The sequence below is a fragment of the Fistularia commersonii genome, chromosome 16 (genome assembly GCF_037954325.1).
Source record: "Fistularia commersonii isolate RoL2024-O1a breed Wild chromosome 16, RoL_Fcom_v1.0, whole genome shotgun sequence".
NCBI classification, from domain to species: Eukaryota; Metazoa; Chordata; class Actinopteri; order Syngnathiformes; family Fistulariidae; genus Fistularia; species Fistularia commersonii.
The window spans coordinates 530,338-542,442 of record NC_141299.1 but is presented as its reverse complement, the minus strand read 5'-3'; the positions used below and the strand labels follow the sequence as shown (position 1 = coordinate 542,442).

Sequence of the window (12,105 nt, the reverse complement as noted above, 5' to 3'; positions counted from 1 at the left end):
TCCATAAAAACATGATGGTTGAAAAAGTTGCATGGCAGCTCTGACATGACAGTAGTAGGATATATTTGGCAGCTCGCTGTTACGTTTGATTTGGCAGGAGGAAACCTTTGCGAGGTCCTCCCTGTCAAGACCAACAAAGTTGGGAAGCTAACAACATTAAGGTTTGCGAGCTGACACACGCACAAAGAGGAAGTTCCTCTTTAATGTATACTTTTCTTCAACCAAGAAGCTATGCCCTTCACCCTCTGGCAGCACCACCTCCACAGGGCTTTGCCTTTGCCACGTGGAAAGAGCTTCAAACAGAAGCTAGTGGTGGAGCAAAATGAAGAAAGCTGAACTATCGCTGCAGGGCGTTCTCTACCACTGCAACCGCAGAACCCAGCATATGTATTATGGTAATTGGTCGCTTGGCTAGTCATTTGTGGATACTTTTAACCAAACATTGAATGTTGCTGCTGAGAAACAACACCTACACCGCCACATAGGAAGGAACTCCTAGAAACTCACTGAGATGTAGAAACAAAATAAAAAGGAAATATTTTGGATGGGTTAATACTACCATGAGGTTTGTGACTGTCGACAGGGAAACACTGAGTGGTGAGACAGGAGTGCAGACATTTTCAGTAAATAAGTAGACAGACAGCCCCGATGCTGCCGTGACTCACCCGTCCTCCCCAGCCAGAGACACAGCATTCGAAAAATGAGGAATGCTGTTCTGCTGCAGACAAGGACATACACTCTCCGACTGCATAGAATCCCGCAATGGTGCTGAGGTAAATGCTATTATCGGCTGGCAGCCACCTGCTCCCCAACAGTAACAGCGAGAAAAAGTGTCCTAAAATAATAGCTGTTGTGGGTCTAGGAGTTAAATGATATAAACCAAGAATTCTATGCTAACAGGAAACTGCAGACAAGCTGATAGTGACAAAAAACTATTACTTATGACTGGCAGTGTGATCTCCATGTTTTCCCTCATTCACCGTTTGTAGATCATGTCACCTGCAACAAAAGGTTTTGTTCCCAAGAAATCATTTGATGCTTTCAAAGGTTTCAAATGTGAAGTACCTGAACCATGCTGTTGCTAATGCTGTTTATTGTTGATATTCGGTATTCAGCATGCATCTATTCAATCCTGTCAAGGACAAATGTTGAAGGCATCTGCACATAAATCAGAGAGACCGCTATTTGAGAAAGAACATGGATGAAGAAGTAGTGAAGATGACGAGTTAGAAATCAAGAAACATGGTTTGAAGAAACCTTTGAATTAAAGATGGACAGCCTTCATCTGCAGCCAGACAGGCTAGTACGCTCTTTCTGTGATAGTCTATATTAGCACAGCAGAGACAAAGATGCAGTGTCAGTTAGCATTCGCTCTCGGTGATGCTAAATTTAGGCCTTCACTGTAGTGTCCAGGTGGCTGCACTGTGAGCTATCAACTGTAATACTTGCAGTCATGCGTCTCTCCACACACACACACACACACACACACACACACACACACACACACACACACACACACACACACACACACACACACACACACACACACACACACACACACACACACACACACACACACACACACACACACACACACACACACACACACACACAAAGGAAACTGCACCAGAATACATTTCATTTACTGGCACAAATGCAGCCTTTTGGGGGGGGGAAGAGAAAAAAATGGAAAAATATGAAAAAAAGGATGTTTCATCGAGTGACGTCATTCACCACCGAGTAAAGTGGGTCAAGGCTGGAAACTGTAGCACAAATACAGTTTGCGTGGAAACGAACAAAAGACCTTTGAGAACGCTGTGATGGCCATGGTGCCTCCATCTGTGCACAGGCTCTCCTTAGACTTCACATCTCATATTGTCTCAGGAGTGATGGTACAGACAATTTTGTCATAAAAATATAAATTTTAGTGTGTGTATGATGGTTTTAAAACCATCGAATTGAACGCTCTGTTGTAATAAATAATGTTCGGTTAGCTTCGTCTCCACTCGACCTTCTCATCGTCTTACGCCAGAATATGGACTCCTCCATCAACCTTAACGACCACGGCTGTTTGAATCATAACAAGGCCTATTAGTCTCTGTGTCTGTTCCCATCACTCCTCCTGCATCCTGCCTCCGTAAACAGTTGCTGCTGATAGTTCCCATCCCTGGATCCCAAATAGCAACTAAAGTCAATGTAGCAAATGACCCCTGCTAAAGAGCAAACAAATTAGCGTTTTTCACCACAGAGGGAGAATTTGTTTTCTGTCTTTCTATTTATTGACACAACGCTTGTCACGCATTGGGGAAAGACCTGGGAATCGAGGGCCGCCTTTGCAAGCCAGCTGCAGCAGCTTAGAGTGCTCCCTGCAAAGTCACTGCGGTTTGCTACAATGTCTGCTCCTTCAAAATGAGAACGCTGGGAAGTGGGTTGTCCTTTTCCTAATGGAAACCGGGGTTAAAGGTCCAACTGTGGGCATGAAAACAGATGCATGCAGTATGAACACTGGAACACATGAACACCATCTTTTTGCATTAAGCAAGCTAGGAAAAAGGGGATTTTGATATGAAACACGGCAACAAAGTAGTTAGAATCATAAGAATCCAAAAAAAAAGTATTTGTCTCCGAGGTGCAATTGGGGGGGCAGATGGAATAGCAGCATCGAATCGTGACCATCAAAAAATAAAATAAAAATTAATTAAATATTAGGAAATCATTAATTAAACACACAAATAAATAGATAAATAAATAAATATAAATTGTATATACATATATATATATATATATATATACACACACACACACACACACACACACACACACACATATATATATATATATATATATATGCTTTATGGCCTTGACTTTGACACTTTATAGTTTTATTTGTATTTCTTATTCTCCCTCCTTCCTACTATTATTTATTATTGTTATGTTTTGAAACTCTGGCAAAACAATTTCCTTTGAAATAAATGAAGTTGTTCTTATTCTTATTCTTACTCGTATATACAGTATATATATATTTATGAATTACTCTATAGAATTGTGAAAATTGTAAGTTGCAGTAAGTTTGCAGGCGGGGCAGCAGAGTCTACGACCAGAGGGGAGCCACTCCAAGGCCGGGTGCAAGATGTGGAGCTGATATGCGATGATCTTTTTGGCTGTTTTTAATATTTGACTGTCACTGAAGCGGGAGAGAGGTATGAGGCATTGGCCAATTATTTTGGAGCAGACCAAGGTGGTGTGCTTCAGGCGACTTCTGTCGTGAAAAATAGTGAACGCTTCACGAATTTGGGTCATCCTTGCACAGGGGCCATGCTAATCTTTTCTGTATCATTTTGATTCTAGTATATGTGTTAGAGACCTAACACAGTAAATGTTCCACGCTGACAGAGCGTGCACCATGCAGTTTCAAAGCGCTTAATGCTGGACAGCATTGGCCCATCCATGTCGCCATGCAAGGCGCTCACCCCGATAACCTTCCAATCGAAGGGATGCCCCGGCCGACCAACATTTCCAGATTTTCTTTTGTTGTGGCTGATAGACTTCTATCTCCTACTACCCCTGACACTTTTCTCCACCCGTTCCAACCTGCTTGAACCCGTTTCTTTACCACTTTTCCACACTCTCCTATACTCTTGACTGTTGACCCTAAGAACTTGCCCACTGTAATATGACCATAGTTCAGAAAAGGAGTTGCTAGACTGTGGATCACAGTTTTGCTACAAAGGGCATCCTATGATCCTTAAGTCCTTAAGTCGATTGGCCAGCCGTGGTAATGACTCATAGATGAATTATTTTGGACAACTTGACAGACACACGCTGAAGACCAGTACACTTATGAAGGTGAGTGCTTAAAGCTCCTTCTAATGTCTAACTGTTGCAAAGAATTGCAAGAAAATTTTACATGATTTCAGTCTGGAGCAGGTAAATGTGCGTGGCGGCGTTTAACGGTAGCACGGTGACGTACTGTGATTGGCTACTTGTGCTGGGATTTTGAGCCTCTGCCTGCAGGACTACTCTCTCAATCAATGAAGCCTGCAAGAGATTAATTTACCATCAACGCTGATTGGACATGCAGGCTCAATGTGACATCAGTTTATCCATGGGGGAGGGTGCACAAATTCATTTCAAAAAGAAATCCTGCCTAATGACAGAACTCTCCTTTACAAATCTAATGCAATTAGTGAAGACTGAGATTGTAATTTTCATGAGGAGGACCATGATGGACCAAAATGACTTGAAAATCCTAGAATAGAAGAATGTTCAGTACAACTGTATTGTTTTTCAACCTGTTGAGGATGATTTGAAAAACTGGAATGGGCACAGTGAGTAGCAGGACATGAAAGCAACCAGCCTCATCGCTTGTGGAGCAAACCTGTGGCGTGAACTGCGGATTTTGGTGCAGGATAGCTAAAGACAAAGAACCTTGAGGACACACCATCCACTTCCATTTCAAACCACAGATATAATCAATACATGAAATCAGCGTGAATCAAAATCGGCCCCAAACACTCACATGAAGACTGGCTGAAAGCTACCGAGGAGCAAAGACCCACCTGGGCATGCCTGAAGGGTCATCGGTCACTCTTGGAGGCAACATTTGTAATCAGAGAAAGTACAGCATCACTGAAACCGAGGGTGCCGCTTGGACGGACTATTTACCGATGAGCAAAAATATATTTTGCTGCAAAAAAATGTGTGTTTGCTGGATTTCCAAGTCACTGGCTAAACAACATGTTGTCTGTCCAAATCTTCAGCTACACGTCCCAACTCCATTCCTGTCAAGAGCTGGCCCATCAGCTGCTCTGTTTCTGACTAGTTATGATTACTGGACATGTTCCTCTGTCCTTAGCGCAGGACCTGGTACTTGTGTCTTGAGCAGTTTATCTTAATCAGTGGTCGTTGATGTCTGCTGAGGTCTGAAATCAACCGACGAAGACCAATTTCACCTTGGCAACTGGAACTGCCAGAGTCCAAAGGGCAAATAAATAACAGAAAGTTCTCCATAGCAGTTATGGATCTCTGTGGGATTCCATGAAGTGGAAAACACATGCAGGATCAATTAACGCATGCTGTGATACCTACTGCAGGTCCGTGTGTGTGTGTGTCACATGCCCTTGCACATACAGCAATACAATGATATATGCACGCGAACACAGACACAAACCACCTCTGAGCTGGTGAATCGGGAAAAAATGTTTTTATTTTTTACTCAAACTGACAACAGCCTGAAGCCATGACTGCCGTATAAGTTTCAGATGCAAGAGGGAAACAAGACAGATTCCAAAAGCCAAGTCATTTCAAAACTGCAGTAAAAAGTAATAAAAATTAGACCTCTGACAGAATCTAATATTGTCATTTCCTACAACTCCAATAATTAACTCCAATATAACAACGTATATACGTGTGTGTGTGTGTGTGTGTGTGTGTGTGTGTGTGTGTGTGTGTGTGTGTGTGTGTGTGTGTGTGTATGATGAAGAATGGCAAAATAAAAATTTGAAAAAGGTATTAAAAAGTAAATGGAAGCTTTTTTGGACGCAATAAAAGGAAGTTGTTCTAAAATTTGGTTGGAAGAATATCAAGTTAGTTAGTTAGTTAGTTGGATAGTTAGGTAGTACAAACGAATAAGGAACTATTCTCTGCCAGCTTTATCCAAAACACACTCTTTGCTGAGCCAGTTATTTATCTAATTTCAGTTTATGCTACCATCTTTTCTATTTACAGTTTGTGGTGAGCAAAACAAAACAATACAGCACTAAATCATATTTGTTTTGACTCCAAAAACAGAGCCCTTTCTTTTTCCCATGCTTGCAAAACTGTTTTGCCGGGGAGTTTCGATTTCACAAACCAAACATCGACCGTTTGGGGCCTTCAGCTGGGACAGCTGCGGTTGCAACCAAACAGTAGCCATGCTAACTAAGATTTAATATAGCAAAACATGCAGTAGACCTCACAGAAAAAAAAAAAAAACATGATGCAGAGATTGGCTGCACATGGTGTATTACTCAGGGCACAATGAATCCACTCTTAGAAAGACCACGGCAGAGGATTTATTCAGAAACAGACAATCCTACCATCGTCAAATCCGAAAGGGATCCAACTTAATTTTCTGAGAATGCCATATCAAAACTGATATTTCGTCAAAAGATGGTTCTGACTTGCTGTACAAAATAAATGTATTTTGCGGAGCTCAATTAAAACAAGACAAGTATACATAGGATACTGAGGCTCACAATTCTTGAGGATTCTTCAGCAAACAGCCGTCATTGGAAAAGTGGAGATGTTCTTCTTTATAGCAGCATGTCATTTTTAAAAATGAACCATGAGGCAGTTGGTCACAATATTAAAAGGCCTATCCAAACAGAGACAACAGAATCTGTGTTAACCTGAAACAGCTTCGGTGTTGTGACCGACCAAATGTTGAGCATAAATATGTCAGGAAAACAGCATAGTGGCACATCACTGCGCAGCATACAGATACTGAAGTTTGAATAAATTATCACGGTACAAAAATCACTGTGACAGACAGACATCCAAAGGAGGAGTCTTAGAACCTGAACCCGACGTTCTAGGTGAATATCTGGAAAGAACCCCTTTGAAACTGTCTGGAGAGGGGCCTACAAAGGGATAAGCCATCTGTCTTTTGCCACCAAAGCAACACCAAAAGCTGGAGAGGAATGAAAACATCTGTCTATTGAGAAAAGCCCTCTGTGTTCTTTGCTCTTCTACTGTGATTACAGCAATGATGGAACCTTAGCTAACCTATCCAGAAGACGCAGTCGTATTTCCAGTCACTTCTCTGGGGCTCTTCCTCGCGACAGTGACCGACGTAATTCTTCCTTACAGACATGAATTAGCTGTGAACACGAACAAAGACCTCAGAGACTTGCAGGATGCATTCCTCGTGCTCTGGCATCTGATGGTGAGCTTAGCAATAACTCAAACCCCTTTCAGATCAGAACCCGGCAAGTTCAACTTAATTCCTGTGGATTACGTCTCCCATCTAACCACCTCATCATTCAATGTAGTTGAGGCACTGTCCACAAACTGATTGTAGGCTTAGTCAGCGTTTGGTTGGCAAAGGAATGCGGCATCTTCAAACAATCACAGCCCTTGAATAACAAACCACTGACATCATCATAAGGTCAGCAAAACAAAAGATGATGTTTGTCTTGGAGGGGAAATGGGTGACAGGAGCAACAGGTAAAGAGTGTAGGTTTGATGTGCGGCAGAGAGGTGGAGAGCATGCTGAGACACCATGGTTTACTGTGATACCTCCAACTGGATCATCAGAAAAATGCCACAAATTGATGTTTAATAGAGTGGGTGTGCATTTTAGTTCATGATATATAAACCACAATATGTTATCCTCATCAATCGCGAACTCTGGCTGACCCTCTGGTTTAAGTCTGGGAAGAGACAACATACAACTGTGGCGACGAGCATTGGGACGGCGCCATTGTAAATACAGACTCCAGCTTCTATTCACATGTATCTGTCATAATTAAGCCGAGTCCCAACTCTGACAACATGTCACTTCTTGTTGTTTGTATGCTGGCAAATCATGATGGCGTTAAGGATGAAGACATGGGAAAATTGGATCACGTGGAACTGGCTTGGCAAGTGCAGGCACATGAGTACGTCTTGCGTATTTGCAAACATGTAGCGCCCAAGTGTACGCAGAGGAGAGGGGGTTTCAGAAATGTGCTGCAGCAAAAGAGAGCATGTGCGTTTTTCTGAAGCATCACCACTTCAGTATTTTATGCTGACCAGACGGTGCAGACCGCTGCATATGCAAATTGCGGATGGCAGCTGAGTGATTAAATGCTAAAAAAGTTTCATATACATACATATAAAACCAATAATCGGCTCAGGGTTTGTGTTTACAGTTGGCTCAATGTGCTGGGGGTTGGTCCCACAGCCTGCTCCAACCACTATCCATGACAGCTTGCTGCCGAATTACCTTAAAGCAGCTCCAAATATATCGCTTTGGAGACAAAGTTTTTTGGTATTTCTTTTGCTGCCTGACTTCTGCCCCTTTATGATGCCTCTTCATGTCTCAGTGTATCAGCTGAGGCGACGTTCGAGCCATTCTGCAAACATCTGCGTGCGTGAGTGTGTTACAGACTGCTTGTTACGAAACCAGCCGGCAGTACAAAGACACCGGGAGCAATGCGGGAGAATCCTGCTGCTGTGCTACAGCGGTGCAAAATGGAGGACAAACTGGCTCGACATCGAACGGTAGCGGCTGAGCAGCCGCATCCGTGCACGCTGACACACAAACATCAGCGCACAGCTGAGATGCTGCCATCCAACAAGACACTCTGCCTCAGAGAATGCGCTCTCTGCCGCTTTGCTTTTCACATCGAACATGGATATTCAACATACTTGGATCACAGACAATGCAGGTTATATACAGATTAAACCTTATGGATCAAAATCTTTCACACGTGAAGCACGCAAAGACTTGCAAAAAGGCAATTTAACAGACTTGTAGGTTTAGGGAGCAAGCTGATTTAAAAAAGGAAAAAGGTATCTGCTGAGGGACATGGGGAAGGTGGGGGGTTGGATAAAATATAACCTTGTGGTTCTTGGAGGGGGGGGTGCTTGAGTGTGGCTGGAGAGGAACAAATCAAACAACCCCCTATATTTGCGTTGAGGTCTTATTCAAGCAAAACTCAAACAGCTCTCGGAGATGAGCCTCGCCGCTGTTATTTAAAGGGCCGGCTGAGACAAAATTATCTCATCACAGACAAATGGGACAGGAAGGGCATTCCCACCGCAGTTCCACCCTCATCCAGCACAGATAGCGGTTAACATCATAGTAAAAAGAAGGGCGTGACTTCCTCTTCCTCCGTACGCCCTGAATAATTTGTACAAATTGTGCTTTGGCCACATGTACGCAGAATATGACTCTCACCCAGTCTCTTGGCAATAAGCTCAGCTGTGCAACTCGTAAATGTCTGCATTTCTTCCCTCAGCCGCAGGGAATCTTCAATCTTTGTAGTTAATGCTAACAGTTAGACAATTCATATTTCATTATATTTCTTATTCTTCCTCCTTTCTACTATTATCTATTACTGTTATGTTTTTTAACTTGAAACTCTGGCACAACAATTTCCTTCGGGATTAATAAAGTTGCTCTCATCTCATCTCATTTAAAAGATGGAGCATGTTTTACCAACAACCTTAAATAATCCATGTTGTTTTTTAGCTGAAAAAAATACTACAACATAATCCCTGCCCTCTCTTTTTTTTTTTTTTTGTTATATAATGTTGCTTTTCAAAGCAGTACAATCTACAGGGTACAAGAACAGGTTGTGGCTACAGGTATGCCCTTCCTTGTCCACTCACAGAATAAATCTGAAAAACACACAATGTTGCCAAGACTTGTTTTATTGCTATGAGAAATAGCTTGCCTCCAATCAGAAGGTTGGCAATTCGATTCCCGGCTCTTCCTTTCCACATTTCCTCCGGCAAGACACTGAGCCCAAAGTTGCTCCTGACGCCCCGGTAAGTGCCTTGCACAGCAGCTGTGTGAATGGGTGAACGCTATCTAGCGTAAGCGTTACACAAAGCAACCGAAACAAAATAAACAATGCAGTATAAATTGCTGTCTACGCATTCTCTAATGCCAACTGCCGATGTCACAAGCTCTGTGGCTTGAAACAAACAAACAAAAAAACAAATTGGCCAAGTTACAAATCCTTTGTGAGTACTAAGGGTGTGTATCTGCACTGCCCTCACGATTCGATTATGATTCACCGGTCTACTATTCAATTAGATTTGTTTACTGGACACATATCAACGCAGGATCTTAACGAGCTAGCCTAACCCAACATTCTTGATGGCGCTGGGTCTACTTTAATTTTCATTGTTAGCTGAGGCTAACATTAGCTTAGCATGCCATCTGCTAATGTGGTTCCTTATATCAGTGGTGTTACTGATGTTTTCCAAATAGCGTGGGTCTCCTCCAGTTGACGCCTCCCAGGAACTTCAGTAAAATGTTCCAGACAACTACCTTTATATCCAGTGGATTTTTCATTGCACTTCAGCCACTGCTGTTACCTTCCTCCACCATGTTGCATCTTGTCTTTTTTTTCTCCTCTTTCATCCTAGGCTTGCGTGTGTCCCTCAACCATAATGCAACTTTAAAGTTTTATTGTCTGGGCAGAAACGGGAAACATAACCAAAAATCGATTATGTGACTTCATTGCATCAATCCTGATTATAGTATTTCCACTTAGGTAGGAAGCCTCCCTCTGCCCACCCATGTGATAAATACAATGGTGTATTGAATTCTATTGGTATGAAAATGAATCACGGGCAGGTACAATATTGCAGATCCTCGGTGGGGATTCGTCATAGATAAACAAATGGTTGAGATGTTTGCGTGAGCTCCTTGGTAGAATGACTCCTGTGTGCCATGTGGTTTATTTTCACCGCTGTGCTGCTTCCACGTTACCTAAATCCCATGTCCCCCTGCCTCCCTTCTCCCCCCCGCTCGCTGATAAGGTGAAAAATCAATGGGTCCTCTGTTCGGTGCAAGGCCTGCTAATGAAATCCTATATGCCATGAGTCACTCATCTGATCTCTGCGGAGACGATGACACCCAGAGAGACCACGTCTCCACGACACATCACTGCATGCAATCATAAACTTGCACTGCCTGCGAAGTGACCGAAAGATAGAAATTCAAGACCAGTGGCTACTCTTGGTTAGCATAAACAAATTTTTTTTTTAAGTTTTATCTATTTGCGATTAATCTTTTTAATTAAATGACTTTAATGAATTATCTCGAGGGGTCTGTCAGGATGGGAGGATATGACTTATCAAAATATTCATTAGCCCTATTTGTCAGCAACAAAGCACAAATAATCGAATGATGAACGCAGTAAGAATACTCTAGAACCTCAAATCCACATTATCTGGTAATTGTCTTGCTTATTGTTACATTTTCTTGCCCATCAGGCGGGGCAATTTCTGTTTCCTGGCACATTTTTTGACAGATTAATATCAATATGACATTTACTATTAGTTCTGAGTGAACTTGCTGAGAAAGTAGACACAAATGAAAGATCCCCCCCAAAAAAATATGATCGCTAACAGCAAGATAAATCCCTTTCTCAATGTAGGAACTTTTTGCAGAAGCTTTTGAGGGGAACAAGTCAGTTTCTTGATGCATTCAAACAGCAAGTACCTTAGTTCCTTGAACCATTCTAGCTCCAACTCTGAGGCAGGGTCTTTTTAGGTTTCCACAGGAACTTACAGTATATGGCGTTGGTACTTGATGAAAGTCAAAAGCCACAACCATTACTTCCCGCAAACTTCTTGCGGACTGCTTACATTTTTTAAGAACTATTGCATTTACTGGTCAGCTGTTTTCTTGCAACAAAAAACAGAAGTGACAAGAAATGTTTAGTTCCTACAATGAAATTCTGAAAGTGGCTATAGTTTTTCACATTTAAGTAAAAATATAGTAAAACATAGATGGTCTGAAAGGACCCTGTTTAGGAAGATTCCTATCTTCTGCTTCACTCATATTTGGATTCATGAACATTGAGGTACAAATGGTCAAGTTTTTTTTTTGCACGCAAGCATGACAGAGAGAGATGTTCAGCCTCAGCTCTTTTCAGAATCCTTGATGCAGTCAAGGCTTTAGCGCGTGTGCACAAAGGCGCAAATACGTTGCGCCTCAAGCTTATTCAATTCAGCGTGTAAACAGCACAGAACATGAAACCGTGTCATGAACAGCTGGCGCTTCTTTCTCTTTTAATCACAACCTCGCAACAACTCAGAACTTCAATCTCTGGGACTCATTCTCCCTCTCTCTCTCTTGCCCTTTTACTGTCCTGCAACCTCTCACCCCCTCCTGCATCGCTATATTTCCCAACGACCACCAGGACCAATCTAAACGCTCCTAATCTCTTCCTGTAGCTGCGCGTCTGCGTCACTGGACCCGTGCAGCCTCTGCTGATTGAAACTGACATCTGTTTGCTCTTGCCTGGCTCGGGTCCATACACGCCGAGCTGCTGCCTCACGCACAACACTGCGGAAAGAGGAATGCTATTTGGACGCTTTCACGTACAGGAAGGTTCATTG

At 42.5% G+C, this 12,105-nt stretch overlaps 1 protein-coding gene and 1 non-coding gene across 15 annotated transcripts in view; both read right to left on the bottom strand.

Moving 5' to 3' along the window:
* The window catches only part of sgip1a (SH3GL interacting endocytic adaptor 1a), a 65,353-nt gene that overhangs the window by 37,864 nt on the left and 15,384 nt on the right, over nt 1–12,105 (bottom strand). The window lies entirely within an intron of this gene.
* Nucleotides 3,268–3,371, bottom strand: LOC147225468 (U6 spliceosomal RNA). The gene has a single exon (XR_015107328.1). It is a non-coding gene; the product is annotated as a U6 spliceosomal RNA (small nuclear RNA).